We start from the raw sequence: 24739 nt of genomic DNA, 5'->3' as shown, positions 1-24739 counted from the left end.
CTCTTCAACCTGAGCCCCTGTTGTGTGTCTCTGTGATATTCTGAATCCATCAGTTCACTTTTCTCCTGCAGGAGCTTCAAAAAAATCTCGACTCTGGCCCGCCACTCAAGAGCAACCTCATCAAACACCTTTTGCAGGTTGTTCAACTTTCAAGACATTTTCTCTCTTGAGGAATAGTGCTCGTTCTTCTTTTCACTCATGTTTCATCTTCTCATTGGCTTCAGTGGTTTTGTTGAACTCCATCTGCTGGTTATCCAACTGTCTTTTCAGAAAAGTCCTTTCTCCAGGAGGACCTGTCTCTCCCCCTTCCACTCCTGTTGCATTCCCTGATGGGCCTGATCTTTGGCCTAAGCTGCATTATAGAACTCAATTTGCAGGTCTTCAAACTTTTGTTTCTAGAAAAGTTTTCTGTCCAGAAAGACCTGTCTCTCCTTCTGCCACTTCTGTTTCATCTGCTGATGGACTTTTCTCTCTTGAGAGGCATTATCAATCTCCTTTTGCAGGTTGGTTTCAGTCATTTCCCGACTCCAGGAGGCTCTGTCTGTTTTTCTCCCACGTCTGGTGCATCTCCTTCTCTCTGACCTTTAAGAGGGATGTTAGCCTCTCAATGACATTATCCTTTACACTCTCCAATTACAAAGGTGTAATGAACTTTCAAATATGTCTTCTCTAAGGCTCTGAAGCTGTTGCTCAGAAGAAAAGCCTTTGCAATAGTGAGTGACTTACACCACACTGTTGAGTAGAAGTCACTCAACTCCACTGGTTAACTGCGAAATGAACAGCTGGAGAGGATCCCCTCAAGGGACCTCTCCCCGGGTGTCGCTGGCCCCCGCCAAGCGCACTTCCTTCGAGTCAGTGAGGCGCATGGGTCGGCCAGGAAAGGCTTGAGGTGAGGCTGGCACGACACTCCAGCTGCATGCTTTACAGCTCCTCCGGAGCCCCCTGCACCCAGTGCAACTGTCGAACGGGGTGGACTGTCTTCAGTGCACCCCAACTGCGTCGCGCTGCCAGGGTGGAGACTGGCCCGCGTATACAGAAGAGTAACATTGCGCCAAATTGAAAAAGGAACTACATTTTGTTACCAAATCTTCAGTAATAGGCTGTTACACTATTTTTATCCGAAAAAGTAGTTGCGTTACTGTAACATGTTAGACCCAACACTGGAAATTAAGACACTGGTCCCCATGGCATCACAGGTGTTGGACTGAACTGTACCTACAGCAGCATTCAAGAGAAAAGCATTAACTACCATGAAACATAGAAATATGATTAAATAATAGATACTATTTTGGTCTGGAATAATATAAAATTGTACATGTCCTTCTCCTTGACATTAAAGACAAGTAGTACTGAAGTAGAAAAGATGTCTTAAGTGTAATTTGTATCTATGTATATATGCAATAAATTTAATAAACAAACAAAAAAAAGTCTTAATTAATCAGCTGCCCATCCTCTTCATTAAACATGGCAAGGCTTCTGAAATGTATGTATGAATATATATATGAATATATATATGATATATATATATATATATATATATATATATATATATATATATATATATATATATATATATATATATATATATATATATAACTTTTAAATCAATACTTGTATACATTTACAATAAATGTCAAATTAATTATATTTACAGCAGCATTAGAACTAACTCCGTAGAACATTTAGAATTCCACTTTACATTTTTCACAAACATATGGTTGAGGAGTAGTGTGTAATTACTGCACAACAAACTGTTCTAAATTGTAGCATCTTGGTGAGAGGAGAGGGCGTCCTCAGAGGCTCTTACAGGACCCGATCTCCATGGAAATGACCGCTCCATGAAGATTACCCAAATTATCGCTGTGCGGTGATTATAAGTGCAGGAACAGCTCTGCAATTTGTTTGTCCTTGAGCCTCTATAACCATGTATTTGTGAGGGTCCAAAAAAATAACATGGGGAAACAGGCTGATTTTGCTTTGTTGGAATCTAAAAGCGGTGTTAAAATTTGATAATTTGAAATCCTGATTTGTTGGCATCATTGTGTGTGCTTTTTATTTTATTTATTTATTTATTTATTTCTCATCGAGTGATATAGTTTTATATTGGTTGGTTAGTTATCAAACTTTTTCAGTAGTGGGATGATGCAGATATACTGTATAAGCAAATCTTGAGGTCAAAATAAGTCTGCTGTGTACTGTCTGCATCTAAGTATTAAGCGTCTTCTTGTCAGAGAATCAGGAATACTGTGGTTAGCATGCTAGTTGTTGATAGCAGTACCATGATTGTTGCTCTGGCCTCTGAAAGTGGTGAAAAGAGAGCACTAACCGCTGTGAATAATTAAGATTTTCAGAAATATAATCATTTAAGTGAGGAATAACTTTTGACCACTGCAAACTATTTAAAATGAACTAGTTCTGTTAAAATCAGGTATAAAAAAGTCTGTGTGTAAGTGATCTATCTTGTCATTTTTGATTTGTGATGTCCCTAAACCCAAAGATTATGAGGTGGCAGACATGATGGCGGTCTCTGTGTCAAAGTAAAATGGTCATTGATCAGAAAGTGGAGCGGGCACCACTGAACTGTCATTACACTCAGACTGATGAGGCTGGAGAGGTCCAACTGAGGTGAGAGACTCCGGAAAAACACATGCGATTGAGGTGAGGAAAAATCACCGCTATGACAGCAGGTGAAAAGTACTGCATATCAGCTTGTCTATCATTTTCATGTTTTTTTTTTTTGTTTTGTTTTGTTTTTTGAAATATGAGTAGTAAGATAAGTCTCATATCACTTTTTGCTCGAAGCCATGTTTATTTCTTAAGTTTGCGATTACCAGAAATTAAAGTGCATATTACATGTTAGATAACACATTTAAATCCTCCTAAAACGTAATTATCATAAATGGATTTAAGCTTAAAAAAGCCTAGTGTCTTGCTATTTTCCCACCAAATCAAGTAATAATTAGAAAACTCATAAGTCATATGCTTTTGCTATTCATTTTTATTGTATTTTACTGTATTTTGAGTTGGAGGTCAGTTTAACATTTCCTTCTTGAATCATTAAAGTAGACATATGCTTTTGTACATTGATTTGTCCATTGGCCATAAGGGTTTGCAAAGCCTGATCTCATCAGATTTCATCAGATCTCAGAAGATAAGCAGGGCTGGGCCTGGTCAGTACTTGGATGGGACACTGCTGGGAAAATCAGGTGCCACAGTGGAGCACTAGTTGCAAAAACTGTTGTTGTGTCCTTAGGCAAAGAACTTCATCCACATTGCCTAGTATGAAAGCAGTGAGAGCTTGAGTGTTGGTGGTGGCCGGGGTCGATGGCGCAGATTGTCAGTCTGCCACAGGGCAGCTGTGGCTAGAATAGTAGCTTACCACCACTGAGTGTGGAGTGAATGAATAATGCTCTGTAAAGCATCTTTGAGTGTCCAAGATTCAAGTTTAAGATTGCAGCACTGATTTTGGCCTTCCCCTTTACAGCTTGAGTTCATGTTTAGTCTCTAAAAAAATAAGGAGACTCATAAAGATGACCTTAGTTTCTAACCAAGGCCACATACCGAACAATCCAAAAGAACATAAAAAGGTTAGCTTGCATTGTATGGGAATCAACAGTCGACAAGAACAGTATTCACTTTAACTTTTAACTTCTGTTAAAAAAAAAAAAAGTCAAGTTCTGTGTTTAATTCAATGTGTTATACAAACATGTTGGCAAGCTAAGCTATAGTGATACTTACACAATGTGGAGATGAAAATAACATGCATTAAATCATATGTTTTGCTTTCTTTACAAAAAAAAAAAAATCAAAGTTGTGTTGTACTCAGTGTTTTTGGAGCTCCATCTGGATTGTAACCGTGGCGTTATAATTGTGGCTGAGGTGTGAGTGTAGCTCTAGCGGTGCTATCAAACATAGCGCAGTCTCCAACACTGAAAATAGGCCCATTAACATAAAGACCAATTCATTATCCGCACCAGGCAAGGAAGGTTTTATTGTTGCTGTCAGTTTGTTAATTGGATAGGACGAAAATCATTCAAAAGTTAATAACAGTACAAAAAAACAAAACAAAACAAAAAAAAAAAAACGTTTCCATTTCCCTTTGTTCCATTAGAAGATACTGAATGAAACAAATAACACCAATGATTACTAAAGAATTAATCATGTTTTCTAGACACACTGACTTAGCATTCAGAAAATTTATTACAAAACTAGAATCCACAAATGTCAGTCCATTATTATGAGTGAACTACTGTGCATTAGTCTGACCATGCAGACTCTGTTCACTGCATCACCCAGCCCTGCTTAAGTTTAATGGAACATAAAATGTAAAACATAATGTACCATAAAATGCTGCATTATATGAGTGAATCAATGTGATATAGTGTTTATAAAGAAACAATTACAGAGATACAGTTTGTGGATATAAAAGGTTCACAGCAGTAAAAGTAAAATTAGTAGTCTACTAATAAACTAAAAATCTACTGTAGGCAAGTACATAGACAGTTATAAGGTACACAAGGTACACACATTAAAAATACTAGGGTAAAGCCTTTCTGTGGAAAATTGTGTGAAGATCTGCTGGGAAATAGGCATTAAAACACCAATTAAGTGATCTCAACACTGAGAGGATGTGGGATACCAGAAAGCCCATTAACTGCTTAAAGTGGTATAATAATATTAACAGCAGGCATAGATACATTAGCAGTACTGAATATGCACTAGTCCAATTAGTAATATGACCTCAAGCTACATAATATGAATTAAGACCAAAAAATGAGTTGTCTAAAAGAGAAAATGAAAAAAGCACTGCATTGCACATTGCATCTTTCCTGGTGCTCATTTCCCTGGAGATTTTATTGCTTTACCTGGAATTTATATGGTATGAAACCACAGACTGTATATATAAAATGACACAGATAACGCACTAGCTGCCGCGTTCCTGAAAGGGAGTTTGCATGTGGGCTCTTCCGGCTCCTACTGACCCTGGCTTCCACTGACGTCCATTGGAATATTGTCACCCCCTCTCTCTGTATCGGCTGATGTGAGCCTCATCATTTTGGTCTTAAAATGTTTGTATTAACCCACTCTACATGAACAGATGTTTTTGTTTTGTTTTCTTTTCTTTTTCGCTATTTTATCTGTCAAATAACTCCTATTCATAATATAAAGTCTGGCTCCAAATTCTCCCCTGTAACCGTTAGCATTGCGAGCTTCATTTGAGTGGAACCAACCGTCACACTCGTTAAGTCCACTTTTATACCCATCCATGTATGAAAGGTATCCATCTTGATAGAGACAGGGTGATGACAGTAAGCCAAGGTACTGAACAGATCTGTGGTGAGGCATAGTAAGAAGGCACACTTTTCAATGCCTTTTTACTAATATAAAAGGTAAAGAATAAACCTAGGAAATCCATAACTCCATGCAGACAAGCATTAGAAAAGCTACATAATGCACCTTTAGTGTTTCCAAAATAAGCACTCATGAAGCCGGTTTAAGTGAATCAATAGTGGACCTTGAACTCCCCTCCTATGTCAGTGATGTGTAGTTGTGTCTTTGACTTCTACTGCTCTGAGCTCCAGATGCAACAGTTCCTATGCACACACTCTTTTATCCACCGCAGCATCATTCATCAAATACAGGCTGTAATTTATGTTCTGTTTTTAACCGTGAAACATTTCTATCAATACCACCACAGTGGCAGCTCATCCATCATGATCTCTGGGCTTAAGCATTAAATAAAGCCAGCACCAATCATAAAGTTTGATTTTGAACTGTCACACATGGATTCAAGTTTGATTCTTCAATATCAGATCTGAAGTTAGCGATAAGAAATGACTCTAAAATCAAATCAAAGTAGAAGCCCCAGTAACAGCGCATATACCACAGTTTTCAAAGAGAAGCTGGGAATACTAATTGATACTGAACAAAAAATGAGTGATGAATATTTTCTTTGTATCTACATCGGGTTAAAAATTGTAGTTCTGTAAAGCTATAAAGACAGAGCTACATCAAGAATGAGACAGAGCTACCCTCCTGTGAAATACTGAGGGTCCATTTTAATTCAAAGCAAAGGTCTCCCCTCCTCTGTGCAGCCTCTGGTGTCTGAGTGACAACTGGAGAGGCACAGAGGGGAGAGCCTGTGGTGTGAGATAGGAGGATAAAACGTGCCCATAAAGATGTCTATAAGATACTCTCCGGATACTCTCTCTCTCTCTTATCTTCTTTCTTCTAACAATATTATGGGATTACAGTGTAACACAAGACCAGTCATTCAGAGAGTTAGAAGTCCACATGGAGAGGGCCAGATCTAATTAGGTATTCTCTACACTGGACCACTACACCCCATAACACACCATGCTGTGAATACTACTGTCCAGAGTGACAGGAAATCAATCTGGCCATTCATTTTGACAAGAACACATTAACTTTGCACTATGGCTTGAGGATATTAGCAGTGGAACAACAAGTGACTCAATTAACCCATCTAATCCAAACATGCTGTGCAACCTGCTGCGTAACCTGCTGCACCACTGCACAAAACACTTCAATCACGTTGTCCATGTAGATGTGTTAGTGTGATTGCATAGGCAGCTGAATAAGTGATTCAATAATACATCAAAATAAAGCAACTTTGCATTTCTTAATAGTACTGGGCTACTTCCAGATAGTTTCAGATATATTTTGGTACACTTAATGGGTGAAGAATTATATCATTTTTATTTTCAATACATTACTACTGCTTATTTTTGTTACAATTTGGAATGTAGTATGTAGGTAAAGGAATGAACGTGGGTTATAACAAAGACAACTTAAATAAATAGGCATTCTTCCTTGCTGTTTGTCTAACATGGAACACTCGAGTACAATCAATCACCACAGCAACAAGCACTAGAAAAGTTACATATTCCACATTTGTTTATCCATTTAGGTCAAAAAACACATGTGTATTATAACATGAAAAACACATGTGACGTGCTATGACGTTTCTCTCCCAAGTACGACTGAATCTCACGCTGGTAAAAACCTTGCTCCAAAGCCCATGGTTGTGAGGAGGCCAAGCAGAGCGGGGCCTTCTGGGACACTCTGAGCTGATGTGATCTGACAGAACATACAATACTCCACCTTTTGAACACAGTCTGTGCAGCTGCTGCCTCTAATTGGCCTGCTCTCTGCTGCAAAGGCAAAAGGAACCACAATAGAGTGAGTTTCCTACAGGATTTTGTTTTTTGGTTGAACTGAATCAAATTACAACTTACATAAAATGAAGTGTGTTGTACCTGGCCTCTAGATGTGTGACAGGTTGCTAAGAGTCAGCACAAAAGTGGAATTGTTTATCTCTGCAAAACTTTGAGGATGTGAATATATTTTCAAAGTTGTGTTGAATATTTCTGCACAAACTCAGAATAAGTTTATGTCACAGTACAGTAGTGTCACAATTAGGGCAGGACTGATATGGGCACTTGAAGACATATTGGCTATCGGTCTAAATCTAGCCAATATGGCCCGATAATCTATTTGGGCACATTATATCTGGTTATAAAGCTTAGACTCTCTCTATATTACGTCTATTTATTCCTATTTAGAGACAGATAAATGTCCTAATATGTGACATCGCATCAATATTTATCAGAGTAATTTGTGTTTGTGTGACGCCGTAATGCCCCCGAATCATGTCACGTGACTCACATGCTCTTGTTAACAGCAGTGCGGTGTCGTCATCCTTTCTGAGGCAGCATTGAGGTGCCAGCTTTAAATGCTCTTGTAGTCTGATCCACGATACTGACTATAAACAAAAGTGTACTTTAATGCAGTTTAGGCCAGCAACAAAACTACAGCTTGTTTTTATCAAAGTGTGAATGTGGAGAAGAGAGGACTGTCCCATAGACAAAGGACACACACAAGTGCAGTTAACATGCTGGATTTTATTGTTTTTATGGACTCTCGTTTTGAGTTAGGATTAAAAGAACATTTGTGGAGACTTGTGATCTGAGAGGTGCCTGTATGAGCAGTGAATATTGCAAATGTGTCGCTGTTGAAGCTACTTTTGCTTTTTTTGGTAAAGTAACTATAATGGTCGTATATACTATGTTACTGGATCTGAACTGATATGTAAATGAGCTATAAATAGAGGCGTGAACTGTGTCATTTATAAATATGATTATATGATTAATTACTGTGGCTTGCATGCATTTTGGCTAACCTGAAAGGCTGAGCGGTAGTTTACTTACTTCGTTTACAGACAAGAATGTCATGTACCTACTGTCTTTAAATATAACAGTAAAGAGGCAAAATAACAGGAAATGTAGCCTAAATAAATCCAACTTAAACTATAATAGAGCCAAACCTAAGCTGTATAATTAGATGAAGATTTACAGTGAATTTTAAACTTACTAAATATATTGCCTTTTATATTGGCTATCGGCACCTCCAAAGCCTGTCTTATCGTATCAGCTCGAAGCCAATCTGAGCCCTAGTCACAATAAAGGCCCAATAACCATTTTAAAACATTATCACAATGATAATGAAAGAGTCCTCTTTTTAGTGTAATTGTATGTGTACTGTATTTTATGTGTAAAGTGTAATTTGGGCCAAAGTCATTACTATTGAAATGTATGCTTGTATGTTAAAACACCTGCAGCTCAGTAAAAAATTAGGTCTATCTTCATAGAAGAAAAAGAAGCTAAAAATTTGGAAGCAGAAGAATGCTGTTCTGGGCTTCAGAATACCCCCAAGGTCCAGGATCTTTATGTTTTTAGTCTTTTTAACAGCACAGCACGGCTCCCTTATTACACATGGGCCTGTTGGTTTTGCTTTGGCCAGGTCCGGTGATAAGGAGCAGGAGCAGGCTCACAGGAGCATGGGGGCGTAGTGCTGACTATAGACTGTAGAAGCAAAGAGTATTTGACAGGGTTGTTGAAGCACGACATCTGGCCTACTGTAAGAAAGTGTAAACACATTTGACATTCTTATGTTTACAAAAGGAAACTTGCATCATGGGATTGCATCAGTCTTACATTCCAGATAGTTAGAAAAACCTAGGTAAAAATATTTGCACATTTGTTCTTTTGCAGGAAAAAGTCTGACAACTGACAGGGTCAGTGCCATACCTGAAGCATCAGAGAAAAGAGTTGGTGAAGAGTTCAGTTCATCAGCACACAACTGAAATATTAATGAGATAATCCTCTTTTTAGCAAAATGAACAATGAATCAATCAATAACTGAAAGATATTTGATACTTTACATTCAAAAAACATCTCCAACACACCAAACCATTTTTTACCTACTTATTGTTCTGCTCAAGTGACCTTTACGTACCTACGCAAACCCAAAGTCCAACTGTTCCTCCTCCATGCAGTGTTTCACCCAAAAGGGAATTCACTTCATTCTATGAATGTCCCCACTTGTTATAAATATTCACACACTGACATTTCTGAGCTGCTGAGTGCCCAGATATCATTTTATATGTGACAATGCAGCCAAGGACAGAAATTACTCAGCTAAAGGTGATATGAAGTGCTGTTGAAAGCTATTCAGGCCAAGTAATCTATGATGTAGCTCAAAATAATAATGGATTTTAAATTATATTGAAACACTTCAGTTAAAGGTGCAGTATGCACATTTTCTGATGCTTGTCTCCATGGATGTGTTCTTGCTTTGCCTAGAATGTTCCGCCAAATGGCATTAAACTTATCTTGTGTTAAATAAGTTATGTTTTGTATTTTGAATAGTAAAAATACATTGAAAATCATGCATACAGTGAGTGGGCTGAGGCTCGCCTCTCCACAGATCAGACCTCATGTATAGAAGGGTGTGTTAAAATCTACCTGAAACAGCTCTTGCAGTACGAACAAAATCCATGTTTCATGTGAGCGAAAAAATAGAGATTTATGAAACATGGCAGCAGAAACTTGAGCACATTGCACGGAGCCACGCCCCCTCTGCACCTCTATATCACCATAAAAGTGCAATCCAAAGTGAGTTATGAATGAGATTTACCAAAACACTGACTTATCTTGTCATCTAAACGTTTAAAAATAACAGCTGAAACAAATGTAATGTAAGCCTGCTTTATTCTCATAGCGCTTTGTGCCCCCTCATGCAGGCAAGTGTTCTTAATGCATGTGGACATGTCAGCACGCTATCCGTGAGAACATGTGTGGAGGAGGATACAGAATATGTAGAGGTCCACAGGTTTGAGAGAGGAGAGGTGAATACAGAGATTATTTCATAAAAATGGGATCGTCAAACTTCAGCATCAGTGTCAGAGCTCTCTGGTGGATGTCTTTATTCCCCTTTTAAAATGATTGTAAAATTACAATACACAAATAAATTGTCCATGCTTTACAAAAACTTGTGACTGCTCACAATTCAATTAAATTCTTTTTGGACACATCACGTCAAAATTAGCAGTTTCAAACCACGAAATGAGGACTTCCTCAACCCTTTTTGACTCTGTGCTACTCTCCTCTCCTCTGAGCCGTGTCTCTGACAAGTGCATACCACATACACAATATCTCACTTTAGGTTGTTCTTTATAAATACCACCTTTGACATGATGAGCTGCATATGCACATTTCAGACCTAGCTTTGTGTATACGGAGGCTTTATAAATGAGGCCTTTGACCTGTACCTTGGCCTGGTTGCACCAACAGCTTCATTCCATAGAAAAACACAAACGGGTGCAAAAGTTTGAATTGCAATGTTACTAAAGAGTGTTTACACACTCATTTTAGTATTATGTTTGCAACCCAGAGAAAGCACACTTAAACAGTTTGGTCTGGACTTGGGCCTAGAAATACATTTTAATGTGTTTAAGAAACTACTATAAAATTTTTGGCAAAGCAATAACATTTTGAGACATTTGAGACATGAAGTTGTCATACCCACCACCAGAAAATATACATGGTGCAGCCTTAAATATTCACCCAAAAAGTTTGTGGAAAGAAACCCTGAGGTACTTTCAGCACCTTTGGGTGGTCAGTGCGTGTTGTTAGACCATCTTGCTGCAGAGGAGGAGCCTTATTTTTCTTTTTTTCCTCCTTTTTTGTACAACACAAGCTCTCCGCGGTCCACAGCACACACTCACAGATCACAAAAGGTAAATAATAGTGACTCCGGGTAGACTGCTGTAACATTCATCTTCAGCCAAGCACAACTACACCCTTAGACTCAATGCTATCTCTGCACACTCCACCTTTTACTGTATCTGAATTTCAATTGGTTTTACAGCAGTTCATCTAAGAGATGGGGAAAAAAAACTTGGCAGTACACTGTGAAATGACCCATGCATTAAACAAATTACAATTTCAGGGCACCTGCCAAAACGAATGACTTTGTTCTTTATGCTTTTTGTGAATGGTACTACTGAATGAGAATTTGTGTCTTGCTTAGGGTGTGGGTAATGATACGGATTTTGATCTGCCAAATTCCTATAATTCCTATGCCACTTCAAAACTGCAAAAATGTGAACGTGGTTCTCAGGCCCGTCGACAGAAATTTGGGGGTCTGGGGCAAGAAGCCTCATATGGGCCCCCCTCTAATATAAATTAATAGGAAGAGGGTCTAAATCTGAGCTCCTAAAACCCTGAGGCCTGGGACAACAGACCGCTTTGTCTACAGTAATGGTTGTTCTTAGTACTATTAAGGGGACAAAATGTAAAAAAAACTTAAAATCTTTTTGTGTTTACGTACTACAAATGAAGCAAGAACAAAAAGCTAAGGCATAGAGATGATGGGTCTCTTTTATATCCATCAACCTGAAGAAATGGTTAAATTGGTAGTTTGCACCCTCCATTACTTCAATATTATAATATTGTTAGTTTTGGTCCAATCTGGCTTCCCATAAACAGAAACCAAAACAGAGTGAGGTCAAAGGTCAATCTCATTTCAACTGTTCTTTCTGGAAACAACAATATTGTGATGTGATCCAGGCAGACACCCTCCTGAACTATTGCATATTTTCCTCTCCTCCACCCCTGCTTTGAATTAGCTGGGCCTGTTCCTCGGCCTGTCCATCATCTCTGTTTGCTCACGAGCGCATCATTATTTCACTAACAGGAACGTTGCAGCAGAAATGCCAAAAAAGGTCACAACTTTTGGACTACCACCTCCCCGCTGGTGTACATAAGCATCTCTGAATAATTTTTATGATAACAATATGATCGACAAACAACAAAATTGGTGTATAACTTTGAATAATAGCAATATCGAGTTGCGGCTGCTTTGCTATTGACTGATATAAACACACAGTGCCCTTTGAATAAAATGGTTGAAGACAATTACCTCACAAAATTACAGTCTGCAGCAGGCCTTAAAATGTCAATGTATGCAGCTCTGAACAGAATGTCCACCAGAAAATATGTGTTTATAAAATGTTAAAAGTCAATGTTTGTGCTCCACCAGAACGAGCTTTGTTTTCATCTTGTTTTGTTTACAATTGCAGAAAATATAATCAAGTATGTAATTATTTTATTTTATTTTAGAACCTGTATTAGGTTTCTTGGGTGAAAATGCATTGGCAGAAAATGTAGCAGCAGTAGTAGTAAAAATACTGCAAAAGTATGGCAAATAGCAGGTAAACATTTGGGTATATTAACAAAGGAAGCGATGAGAAGAAGAGAAACAGGGGTGTCAAAAGTATAGAAAATCAGATACTAATCAAAGCTAAAACAACTAGATACTAATTTTAGCAGGTATTGATACCAAAAAAGTTAAATTGAAAGGACTGAAATGAACCATTCCTGAACAACTTTAGAATGACCTTGAGCTGTATCAGAACAAATATAAAACCACGTACATAGACTAGGATATAGCACTAGAGAACCTACCTGGACAACTGAGGGATTACAGAGATATAAGGCTACATAATATAAAAGAAAGTATGATTTAATGTTGAAAACTACACTCTATTGTCTAAAAAATAAAACTGCTTTTATTATTATCATGATATTGGAATCAGTATTGAGTACAGAGTCAGTTCCTTAGTATCAAAGTATCATGTATGAAAGTTTAACAACACCAGTTCAGCTCAAAGTGGAGTCTTCTGCAAATCTGTTTTTTTTTAATCCATGTTGTGGATCTCCTTTGTACAGTCTATATTTGAAACAACTCATGATCCTGTTTTAGACCAGCTTTAGCCCTATAGTAGTGATTATAGACCTGGTTTTAGATTTGGTGGTATGGTCAAATGTTTTCTTAGGTGGTCGTTGGTGTGAATAGTTTGAGAACTGCTGTAGTACAGGAAATAATCATGGTAATGTATTATATAAGAGCAAGCACAAATTTGAGGGTAAATGTTAAGTTGCAGCCCACAAATGCCTTCTGATGACCTGAATGATTTTCCGGACTAAAGCCTGCAATGCGTTCTTTAAGGCGTGTTAAACTACACCTTTTACATTCAAGAAGCACTGACCTTTCCTTACTACACACATCTCCTCCTCTTCATGAATACCCCTCTGCGGAGCTGGAGTCCTATGAAATGAGTTAGTCAATAAAAAGGATTAAGAGCGGTAAATAATTGCATCAGGCTCTATATGGCCCTGAGCATCCCTTCCTGGGCCTATGGAGATCCAATGTAATATCCATTAACCTACATACACACACACACATACATACGTACGCACTGACACACACGGTGGACAGCTCTGCTAGTCTCTATAGTGATTGTCTTCCCAAGAGGTCACTGATATACACAAGTACTTTATACAGAGAGCTAATCATGAGGCTGAATGCAAGGCAATGAAGTCACCATTAGAATTACGAAAACAGAAAACTAAAGGAAGTGCCAGATGTTTTGTTAAAGGTCCTACATGACACCAAATGGACTCCTGTGAGCTTTAAGTCATGCTGTAATGTTATTCCCTCATCAAAAACATACTCGAAGTTGTGTTTTGTTTCATTCACACATGTCTGAATAACCCCTTATTATTAGCCTGTCTACATCTCCAAAGTTCAAAATGCTCTGTTCCACCTTTTGATGTTACGTTAGTTGTAGTATTTTTTTCTTAGTTAACAGCTACATTTTACCTTTTGTTCAGTATAGATTGGCAGTTCCAGGGCTGAGATCATCCAAATGATTCTTGTTAAAGTGTATGGAGTTTAAAAACACAGTGGAGCACTTCCTTATTACCACATGACATACAAGGTGGAACAGAGTTTTTTCTGTTTGAGAAAAGAGCTCACCGTAAATATGCAGAATTTCTGTGTTAAACATCCACTCCAGGTATCAAAATATACCTGGAGTGAGGAAAAAACATTATAACATAGATCAGAAAATGGCGTAATATGGGCCCTTTAATAAATATGTATTGTGACAGGTACAATTTTGGGAACTTTTAAACATTTAAAGCATATATTTGGTTTTGAACTGTTTATTGCTATATGATAACAGTGATAATAGGTTTAGGGAATCATGCTCTATGGAATGTTTTGCAATTAATACAATACAATAAGAAAAATTAAGGTTGTGGGTTAAAGTTTCAGAGAGGCTGCATGGTTTATAAAGTGTTATAAAGTGGTGCATGTGTTTTTGTCGACAGTTTCTGTTAGTTCTGTAGTAACCGTTTTCCATGCCCCATAGTTCCGTAGCTGTTCAGAAAGGCACCAGTCAGATGCAGAAGATAAATGGATTTCTTCTGCTGAATGACTTCCACAGTGAATGGGGCTTGTCAGTGTGTCTGGTGTACAAGTGTGTGTGCACACAGTCACTGTTCTAATCTCCACATAAAATAAATCAATTGGACATAGGTACCAGTACACATTAAAAGTGCACTGCATAACTTTTCTATTGGAGGGTCTGCCACCGGCTTGTCTCCATGGCAATGGTATTGCTGTGTCTAAAAATGTTCCACTGTATAGATTAAACCTGTCTATCACAAGGGAGACAAGCAGGTTACAGCACAATTCAGCTACAATTCAGATCTGTGGGGAGTTGCCCCCATTCACAGAAGCTATTATTGTATTTTTGAACAATCTCATAATGAATAAATACAAGCTGGACATGTTTAAAGTCATGCCATGGAACATTCCAGGCATATCAATTACATCTCCAGACAAGTAGACAAGTAGGTAGCGAACCCTCCACCAGAAAAGTTGCACAGTGCACTTTTAATATCAGTAAGAAAATTACTGTGAAAATGTGTATATTTGCAAGTTTTAAAGGCCCTACCCAATTTTTCCCATGTGTTTAAGCAAACTGTGTCTTGCCCTAAAGCAGATAAACAGATAGACAGATACTGTACTTTATTGATCCTGAAGGAAATTCAAACTGTCTAAGCACAGCAGCTTTTTGAATCAAAATATTCTGTCTGCATTTAATTAAAAGCATTTTACTGTCTGATAATCAGGAAGTGTACGTTAGCATGCTAATCTCTGTTAGCTTTACTGTGATGGCAAAACTCAGCTTTGCCCTCTGAAAGTTGTGAAAAGTGCTTATAAACTCAGCACAGTGAATAATTATGCTTGGAAAACATATGGTAAGATGGTAAAATTCAGGTACAGCACTTCAGTATTATAAAGCCTTACATAAAGCCTTAATTGCCTTACTAAGCCAGCAGCAATCATAAAACCCTCTAAAATATGTCATAAGGAAAGGACTAAAATATATCAGTTTTAATGTAATGAAGTTGGCAGGAGGCAAGGACATGCATATGCGCAACTGAGCACTTAAAAAGCAGTTGCCAGATGAAACAGAATAATAATGAGGCAAGTTAGGCAAAAAGCTCAGAATGCCTCGAAAGTCAAGGTCTACAAAAGACAGGGCCCTCAAGCATATTAGATCACAAAGGTTAATCTCAAATAGAACAAAACTCCTGCTCAACAGAATGGCCAAGGGGAAAGACTACAGACTGAAAAATGTGTTCTTCTGCAGCAGCTGTCTCCTTCATGTTTCTCATGCACGACGCCGTAATCACCAAAGTCAACAGGTTTAATTCAAAGACATTATGGAAATAGAATATAATGTATGCAGAGATCCCAGCTACATCCTCATGTGCGGGAGTTTCAATTGAGTTACACTGATGATAGTGTATGTGCAAGATGTGTAGGACCTGTCATAAAGGCAAACTAATAAGCACCACAAATATAAACACGAGAACAATATGGTGGAAGGATATTCACGTTTTCTACTTTTTAAAGCAGCAGTTCCATGGAGATAGATCAGATGACATTATTTGGAATGCCCAGAACAAACTGTGAGCACCTCCATGGGTACAAGCAGGTTGCAGACCGTTAACTAGAAATGTTACGTCAGGTCTATAGGCAAACTCCCTCAGAGAAAGGGTACATGTTTTAAATTGCCTGACAAATCCAGAATATCTCAGAATATTTTGATACAGATTGAAATCAGGAAATGTTTTAAAGTTGTTTTTTTTTGTGTCCAATAAAAACTTAAATAAATGGCTTTAATTCTGTCTGTTTTCTAATATGAAAAATAACTGCATGTATTTGTTTCCATGAGAACAAATATTGGCAACAGTGTTTTGTTTCCTTTCACTATTTGGTATTCACAGCTATAGTAAGATCAATACTGACAAGTGACAACCACCACCACCACAGCAGCTCCAAAAGAGATATTTTTTGCTCTGACTCAGTGGCTTTTGCCATCCTATTACGAACTTGCCTAGTTTTCCCACTTTTATTTCATGTTTGCACTCACAATTTGAAACCCAAACAGATGTCTTGATGGCAATATAAATTTCCTATGTACCAATCCAAAAGCAATCTCCTAATCTCACCATAAGGCCCTCCATTTATTGCATCGCTAACTGTCCATGCATGTGCCCAGGCAGATTGTTATCAGTAAATAAATAAAACTATTTCGCACTAATCACACAGGAACAGGACGTGCTGTTTGGCGCCAAGATAAAAAGATAAAAGAGGGTAGTGGCAGGAGTGGATTGTGACTGGAATAGTAAACTGTCTTTTCTTCAGCATGTGTGTGCCTCAGAAAAGAGAAATCTGATATCTCTGCACTGTATATGAGCGCCAACACCAGAAGCAATATACAAGAGCTTAAATCCAATTATTATGAATGGAGGAAAGCTAACACAGGTATTGCTTATACTGTAGCTGCAGGAAGAAGAAGGGTTAAGAATCAATGGGAAATATAGCCACCAACTTCAGCACTATCCAAAAATATATTGCAAGTATGAGTAAATTCCTAACTTGAATAAAGTTAATTAACTTTAGAACACAGAGATTAAAGGGCCCATATTACGCTATTTTGTGATCTATGTTATGTTGTTTCCTTATAACACACCTGGAATTGTGTTTTGGTTCATTCACACATCTTAAACTCTCAAGGAGAAAACATTCTGATCCACCTTGTGATGTCATGTGGTTATACAAGAAGTGTCCCACCTTCACTAGAATCAAATGATTTAAGACCTGGAATTTCCTATCTCTGCTAAACAAAAAGGTAAAATGTTGCTGTTAATTGAAAATTACCATTAATTGACATCACAAGGTGGAACAGAACATTTTGAGGATTACTCAGACATGTGAATAAAAACAAAACACAACTATATGGTATGTTTTTGAAGAGGTAACAACGGTATAACATGGTTTAAAGCTCATAAGAGTCAATTTTGCAAAATATAGGACCTTTAAGTATCAACAAAAAATACAGCTTAAGTAGGAGGTAGGAGTTGTTCTGAGAAAAATATAACGAAACAACTACACTGCTACTTCTTATGATAATACCTGCTGAGGAACTGAAGATGGAAATTAGCCACGCTGGCAATAATCTTTACATATTTACATTTTAAATGTTCATTAATATGTGCTGTCCCTTTACAAATAAATAAATTAATACAAAAAATAAAAATAAGGGTGTGTTAATTTGTCCTTTTTTGTTAATTCGGGATATCCCCAGGTTTGACTGCCCCAAATTTAAGACTTTTTAAAGACCTTTTTAAGACCATTTAAATGAAAATTAAGACCAACATCGCACCCATTATGTGGGTGAAAAACACCTGATCCAATTTTAATAATAAAGACCAACGAACTACTATATCTAGAACAGGTTTGCCCACACCTTTTCAGCACACAAGCTACTTATAAAATGACCAAATCTAAATAATCTACTGACTACAATGCCAAGTAAACTGTGCTGCATTGAAACACACTGCACCTCTTTTTTGGACCCTCACCCACAGTTTGAGAACCTCTTCTTTAAGAGAACTTCCCCTGGCACTTTGCACAAAACTGTGAAAAAAGTAAAGAAAGTGGGTAGGAAAAAAGGAAGAAAACTACAACTATAACATTTCATCAATCAGTAAAATGGCGCTAGCGTGAAGACCTAACTTCACTCCTGTCACCTCACCGCTTCTCCAGAGTTTACCTGCTCCTCAGCCTTCATCCCTCATTCCAAATGCTGTATTAGTATATGTAATAGTAGTGCTATTGTAAAGTAAAAGTAGCATTTTTCTCTTTTCCAGTGAGATGCCCTAGTGTGCACAGCGCTATCTAGGTAAAGTAGGTTACTTATAAAATGGGAGTAAAAATATCTGTCTTTGATATTTCGGTTTTCACACACAAGTCCATATTGTTGTTGCTAATCTCCCATAATGAGTGCATGGGCGTCACAGGCACAAATGAACACCCTCCCACTGAAAACATGTAACTCAGGCACAGATCCATGTTGGCAGCGCTACACTCGTCCGTGCACCATGTGTTGGGCCAAACTGGAGCCTGATTGTCTTGGAATGATCCAATTTCCCTGTGGTTCTGAGCCGACGAGGATCTAGGCGCGTGGCCCATGTATGCGTGAGGACGTAAACCAGTTCATGAGTGTGTTTGGATTCTGATGCTAAAACAATATGTCTGTAGTTTCACAGGCCAACTCTCCATTATGGTCTGATTGGTGAAGGAGACCCCCTGGACACTCACACTTTGTCTGACTGGACAAAAACACTATTGATTTGTCCATCAGATCCACTCACACTGCTGTTGCTCCTCGCTCTGTGAACCATAGGGGCTGAAGGTAGGGTCTAAAATGAGAATCAACCTATAGAATAAGTTGAAATGCCAGTATATAGCACTGTTGTATTGAAATGCATGTTCAAAGACAACATAAGTAAATATATAATATATATGGTAATATGTGTATTTCATTTTTAAAAAATGAAAAAATACATTTCTCAGATTATTTGTCAAACATTCACAACCCTGTCTCACTACAAACCTGTAAACTAGCTGCATGTAATAGCTTCATGTAATAAAAGATCAAAACAATCAAAACAAAATAACTGCGTAATATGCCCACTGCAACCACCTGGTTTAATTTTAGGATTTCTTAATTTAGTTTGAGGATAAATCTGTTTTTGTTGAGAACTGCCCATGTTCAGCTCTAAACTAGTGGTTTACTCTGTCCATCACAACAATGACATGAGTTTGGTTTCACAGCCAGAGCGACTCTTCTGAGTTGATTGCTGAAGGAGACCTAAGAACACGACATGGACTGCTGAAAAACACCATTGATTTCCTCATCAACACGCAGACTGCTTCAGTTCTCTACATGATCAATAAGACAGGTATAACCTTACAGGTAGCCTAAAGGCTAGAATCAAGGTGCAGAAAGTGAAGAAAGTTCAACAGAAAATCAATTTAGCAACATCTATGGAGTAAAAATGAAAAAAAAAAAGGAAATATAATCCCAGTGAAGTACAAATCAGGCAGTTTTGTAGTTCAGTATATGTAGTTCTAATTTTTTTTTTTATATATGGTGTCTCTCTAACTCTCACAATACTGTATATTCCTGTCAACAAGTCAGTGTAAGTCCACACTAACAAGCCCAACACGTTAATGCTGGCCAGCACTGGCTGTCAGGACTATCTGAAAAGGGTAGCCCATGTTTTCTGCACAAATACTCATGTTTATGCAACGTGTGCCACCACAGTATTGTCTTCTTCCATTCATACGTGTGTCTAAACCTGCCTGTGGACAACATTTGGAATATATTTCAACAGTTGGTCAGCAGTCTCATAGTTTATGCTTTATTTACTGTAGGCATTTGGGGCTCCATATTTACATTTATATGCAACAGTGGGAAACTTTTTCAATTCTTCTTGCTTTTTGTAGTATCCAAACATATGAGCAGTAGAGAGTCAAAAATTTGAGTCATTAGAGATTCTAACACACTTTTTAACATAAGCATTCATTTTCATTGTACTGAAGTGTATTGCTGCCAAAAGTGTATATACAAATCAGCAGGATCACTTTTTTAGCATTAAACTATCCTATTAAACTAAATCACCTGGTATTATGTCAATATAATCTCTACATAATGGTGCCATTTATTACATCAGTGGAAAGAAGTTATCTTAAGGATTGGTCATTGCAAAATGAAAATTAGTGATCATGACAGAGTGTGTGCAGTTCCATCTTGAGTGTAATTTTTTGGCATCAGATTTTTAATCTGCACTCAGCCCTCTCCGGGCTCTGGTGATGAGTTGTGAGTGTAGTGTCATCTGTAGCTGAGCTGTTTACCCTGAGTTTGGACGTGTGTCAGAACACTTGAACTCCTCTTTCATGTCTGTGTGATCGGCCGCATTAGCAGCATCACAGACAGACAAAGATTTTTCATTGTTCTCATTTTATCTGTCAAAATAGCAAAGAAACCTCTTAACCAACTTCCAAAAAACATGACAAAGACTAGAATGTTATTTTTTATTTAAAAAAAGATTATGATTTGTATCCTTTTTTTATTTCAGTAATCTATGTTTCATAACTCATCTCAATTGTAGTTAAAATAGACAATGTGTTGATGAGCTACGCTTGGTCAGGACTACTGAAAATTTGACCTGTTGTGCAAGTTTTGTGTTGCCCAAGAAGGAAGGCACAGAAAAACACAATTAAACTAAATTAATTATAACTAACATAATACAGTAAAAGCCTGAATATGTGGAAGACTTCACCATACAGAATTTATCTATGGGAAATTAGCATCCATAAACATCAGACCCTTGTTCATTGTTGAAATGGCATCATAAATGACATTATTGACACTCTCCCAACTCCAAGAGCCCTGCAAGCAGCAATATGCCCATTACTAATGCATACTGAATTTGGTTACATTACAGATTCACAATTGAATATTTACGAGCAGGAGGCACCATGTTTATGACAGTCTCCACAGCAGTTAAACAGAGATTGTCCTTCAGAGATTGTGACAAGCATGAAATTAGATATGCCCCTGACAACGCATGGGGTCATACATCAGGCTAATGATGCTAATGTGGTGTCTGTATGCGTATGTGTGCAGGAGATATGGGCTCTGAGGCGGCCATATTGACAGGCTGCTGTTTACATGGCACAGACACTGACAGACCTTATTGCCAGATGGATTAGGGACATATGCAACAACACGCACTCACCAATTCATCACCAAGAGTCGGACTTAGAATCAATGTTGGACAATGCGGGTGGTTTACAATCCACGATAAGACTTCAGATTAATAATATCTTTTTAATTGATGCAAAGTGTTAAACTACACAGGTCTCAATTATAATGTTATCTATGGAACACAGATTCTTTTACAAAAAGTCTATTTTTTACATCAGATAAGATGAATGTGACTGGTGGGTATAATTGGTTAAGTATCTTAGTAGGGTTCACGAATATGGGATTGAATGCACCAAAAGGATAAAAGGAAATTAGTTTCCTCCGCAGGGTGGTGGACAGTAGAGGTAAATGGAGGAACTCGGAGTAGAGCCGATGCTCCTCCACATCTAGAGGAGCCTGCTCAGGCCTCCCTGGAGAGGGATTCCAGGCATGTTCCAGCGGGATGAGGCCCCAGGGGAAAAATAATAATTTTAAATTTTAATGTTGTGGTTAAATGATATGTAAGTGGTTTTGCAACAGTATTCATTTTCACAGAGCAAAAGCCAGAAGTAGAGCAAAGTTTACTTTACATCAAAAAGTTTGCACTCCACTCAGATTCTTCACTTAAATGAAGCGTGGCCCATCTGTCATCTGGACATCTCGACATCCAAATGAAGAATATACTGTAAAGAGCTTTAATCACATTTATAGTAAACCTATTTTTAGCCAACAAGCCACAGTGGAAGACAAATCACCGTATAGCGTTTGCTTAGCATTAGCTCCAGTAATGAGGTTTCTATTGATTTCAGAGACAATGCACTTTAAATGTATCTATTGGACTTGACAGGTACAGACAATTATAAAACATATTTTGGTGCAGTTTGGAAAAGTCTTAAGTACATTTTGTTATGGCGCCAGTTGCATATCGAGCTGATCATGGTACAGTAGCTGTGTAAATATAGCTGGATATGTATGGGCCCTGCAGGAGAGGAGACTCCTCTCAACACACTAATTGGTGCTTGAGGCCTCGTCAATCTCTCTGTGGGCAAACACAACTGCATGCTTCCAGACACTCATTTTATTAGAACCCACCAACAAAGAAGTAACCTGCATAAATACTAGGAAACAGCCAATATGTGGGGTTTTTTTTGTTTTGTTTTTTTCATGGTTGATGCAGATTCTTTAGAATCCAGAACAACCAATGGCCAATAATATCTACCAATATTTTTGGGCCGGTGTGTAGAGATTTTGATTATTTTCACCAAATTATGTATTTCTAACCACAAACCAAAAACTTTCAAGAGTGCTAAATAGTCACATTTTGAGCAGTTATCTATTTGCATTGACGTGTTTAAATAAAGCTTTAAGCAGCAGGTCAGCCTGTGTGGGAAATTTTAGGCCGATAGCTTATTTGCTAAAAAGTGCAAATATCTGCCCGATATATCAGTCAACCAATATATTGGCCTATCTCTAATAAATACCATATGTGAATAGAAACATGTGGTCATTCACTTTATACATAATGTTACAATGACTGAGTGCCTCAAATGTAGTTACTTCACTAAAGATCACCTCAAGCCATTGTGAGTCACTGTCTTTTGCAAACATGTTCAACAGGAGCCTTGACAGATGGTTTAATTTGGTAAAATATGTAACAGTTCTACAATGAGTTGGAGCCAAGAAAAACAACCTCACATTTGTTATTGATTCTGAAGTGCCATATTCACAATGATTTGGTCTGACATTTAGGTTCAAGACATTTTTAAGACCATCTGACTTGAACACAATCTAATTCCCAAAAATGTCAGATCTTTGTGGAGTTGAACAAGCGGACAGGTGCATGGTCATTGATAAATTGCAGAAGGGTAATTTTGGAGAGTGGAGGCTGTAGATCACCAAGAGAATAAAAGTGCCCATCTTTTCTGTGCCACTATAATTTCCTCCCGTACCTGACTCACTCTCTCCACATCTTACCACGTTCACAACCTTTAATTTCACCCATCCCTGCACATTAGCTCGACCTGACCTCATTTCAAGTCTCCGCTTTCACACACCTATTCTGAACACTGTAATAGATATATGTAGTTTTCAAAAATGCTTTCAACCTAACTTATGTCCCTCTCGTCTATTGCAAATGGTATGACCCTAGATTATAAGTCGTAAAGCTTCTTCATACTGATAAATAAGGCATCTTTCAGAGAGTAATGTCAGGGCAGTATATAATGTTGAGTGATTTTTGAGGTTATTTTCCCTATTTCCTGAACCCGTGGACCGTGAATTGTATTAATTTATCTTTTAACGCTTCATTACGTTTTGGTTGCAGTGTGTGCCTTTGAATATGTTTCTGTGATAAATATGTTTTTGTTGCTATTATTTGTGATGGATTTGTGGCTGTGGCACAACATCACAAAATGACAGTTTAGAAATGCTTTAGCTAAGTCTAAAATCCACATAAATGTTGACAGGTAGAATTTGCTTAGGCTATACCAAACTGATTTCTTTTCTCCTCAAACACACCTTGACTCCAACAAGTTTCTATTTTACTAGATGGACCGAAATGAACTAAATGTAACTCTGAAGTGTGCATTGAGTACAGGTAAGTGACATTCAAATTTGTAGTATTAGCAATAAACAAAAGCACTTGTTTTCATGGTAACAAGTTACAACAAGGCTTGACACTTTGATACTAATGATTTTAATAACCACAAGTTTTCATTACCAATATATATATATATATATATATATATAGGTTTTGACACTAGTTTTAATTTTGATTCTATATACCACAAACTAATGCACTCTTCTTAGTGATAACTTGCTATGTTAACTAGTAATGGTGATAAATACTGTATTTCTCATAATAAATACTGTACTTCACCTGAACATAACTTACAACCTTTTGAACTTATGCAGTTTCATATGTAGAGATGATACTCTGTGAGAAAAGCCTGTTTATCAAGCCAACCCAATGTCAACACAACACAAGTGATGCTGCTCCCTGCTTGTGCTTAATTACGACCACGAGCTGCTTCTGAGGATTATGTAAAGGAGGTAAACAGAGGAGAGGGTGACGCTGCGATTGGTCCCCCGGGGGCTCACTTGAGAGTTTGTTTCCGATTGAGTTACACCCACCAAGTCTATGGGGGCACTGATGTGATCTTATGAAACATGCAAAATAAAACAGCAGTTTAACTCAACTAATTCATCCAGGTTTCACCTCTGTTCTGTCAAAGGACAATAGCTGGCACAAGGTTTAGCTATCAATAACATTGCAATGAAATAAAACATGCTTATTGCTCACCACAATCTTTGCTGAAGGTCTGGAAAAGAATTGTCCATTGGACAGGTTTTCCTGCAGGAGCAAGAAAGAATATTTGATAAACCTGACCTCACTTGCTTATTAAAAATGTGATG

The 24739-nt window shown here is 37.8% G+C and overlaps 1 protein-coding gene across 1 annotated transcript in view; it reads right to left on the bottom strand.

Moving 5' to 3' along the window:
* Positions 1-24672, bottom strand: part of trpc4a (transient receptor potential cation channel, subfamily C, member 4a) — a 78325-nt gene extending 53653 nt beyond the window's left edge. The window contains exon 1 of the mRNA XM_055148252.1: positions 24627-24672. The gene's annotated coding sequence lies outside the window, so the exon portion shown is untranslated. The remainder of the gene's footprint in view (positions 1-24626) is intronic.
* Positions 24673-24739: the final 67 nt, after the last annotated feature.

This window comes from Boleophthalmus pectinirostris, unplaced genomic scaffold (assembly GCF_026225935.1).
Source record: "Boleophthalmus pectinirostris isolate CB_2022bp ecotype Guang Dong unplaced genomic scaffold, ASM2622593v1 HiC_scaffold_12, whole genome shotgun sequence".
NCBI classification, from domain to species: Eukaryota; Metazoa; Chordata; class Actinopteri; order Gobiiformes; family Gobiidae; genus Boleophthalmus; species Boleophthalmus pectinirostris.
Note: the sequence above shows the minus strand (reverse complement) of the source record. Positions and strands in the feature narration are given on the sequence as shown.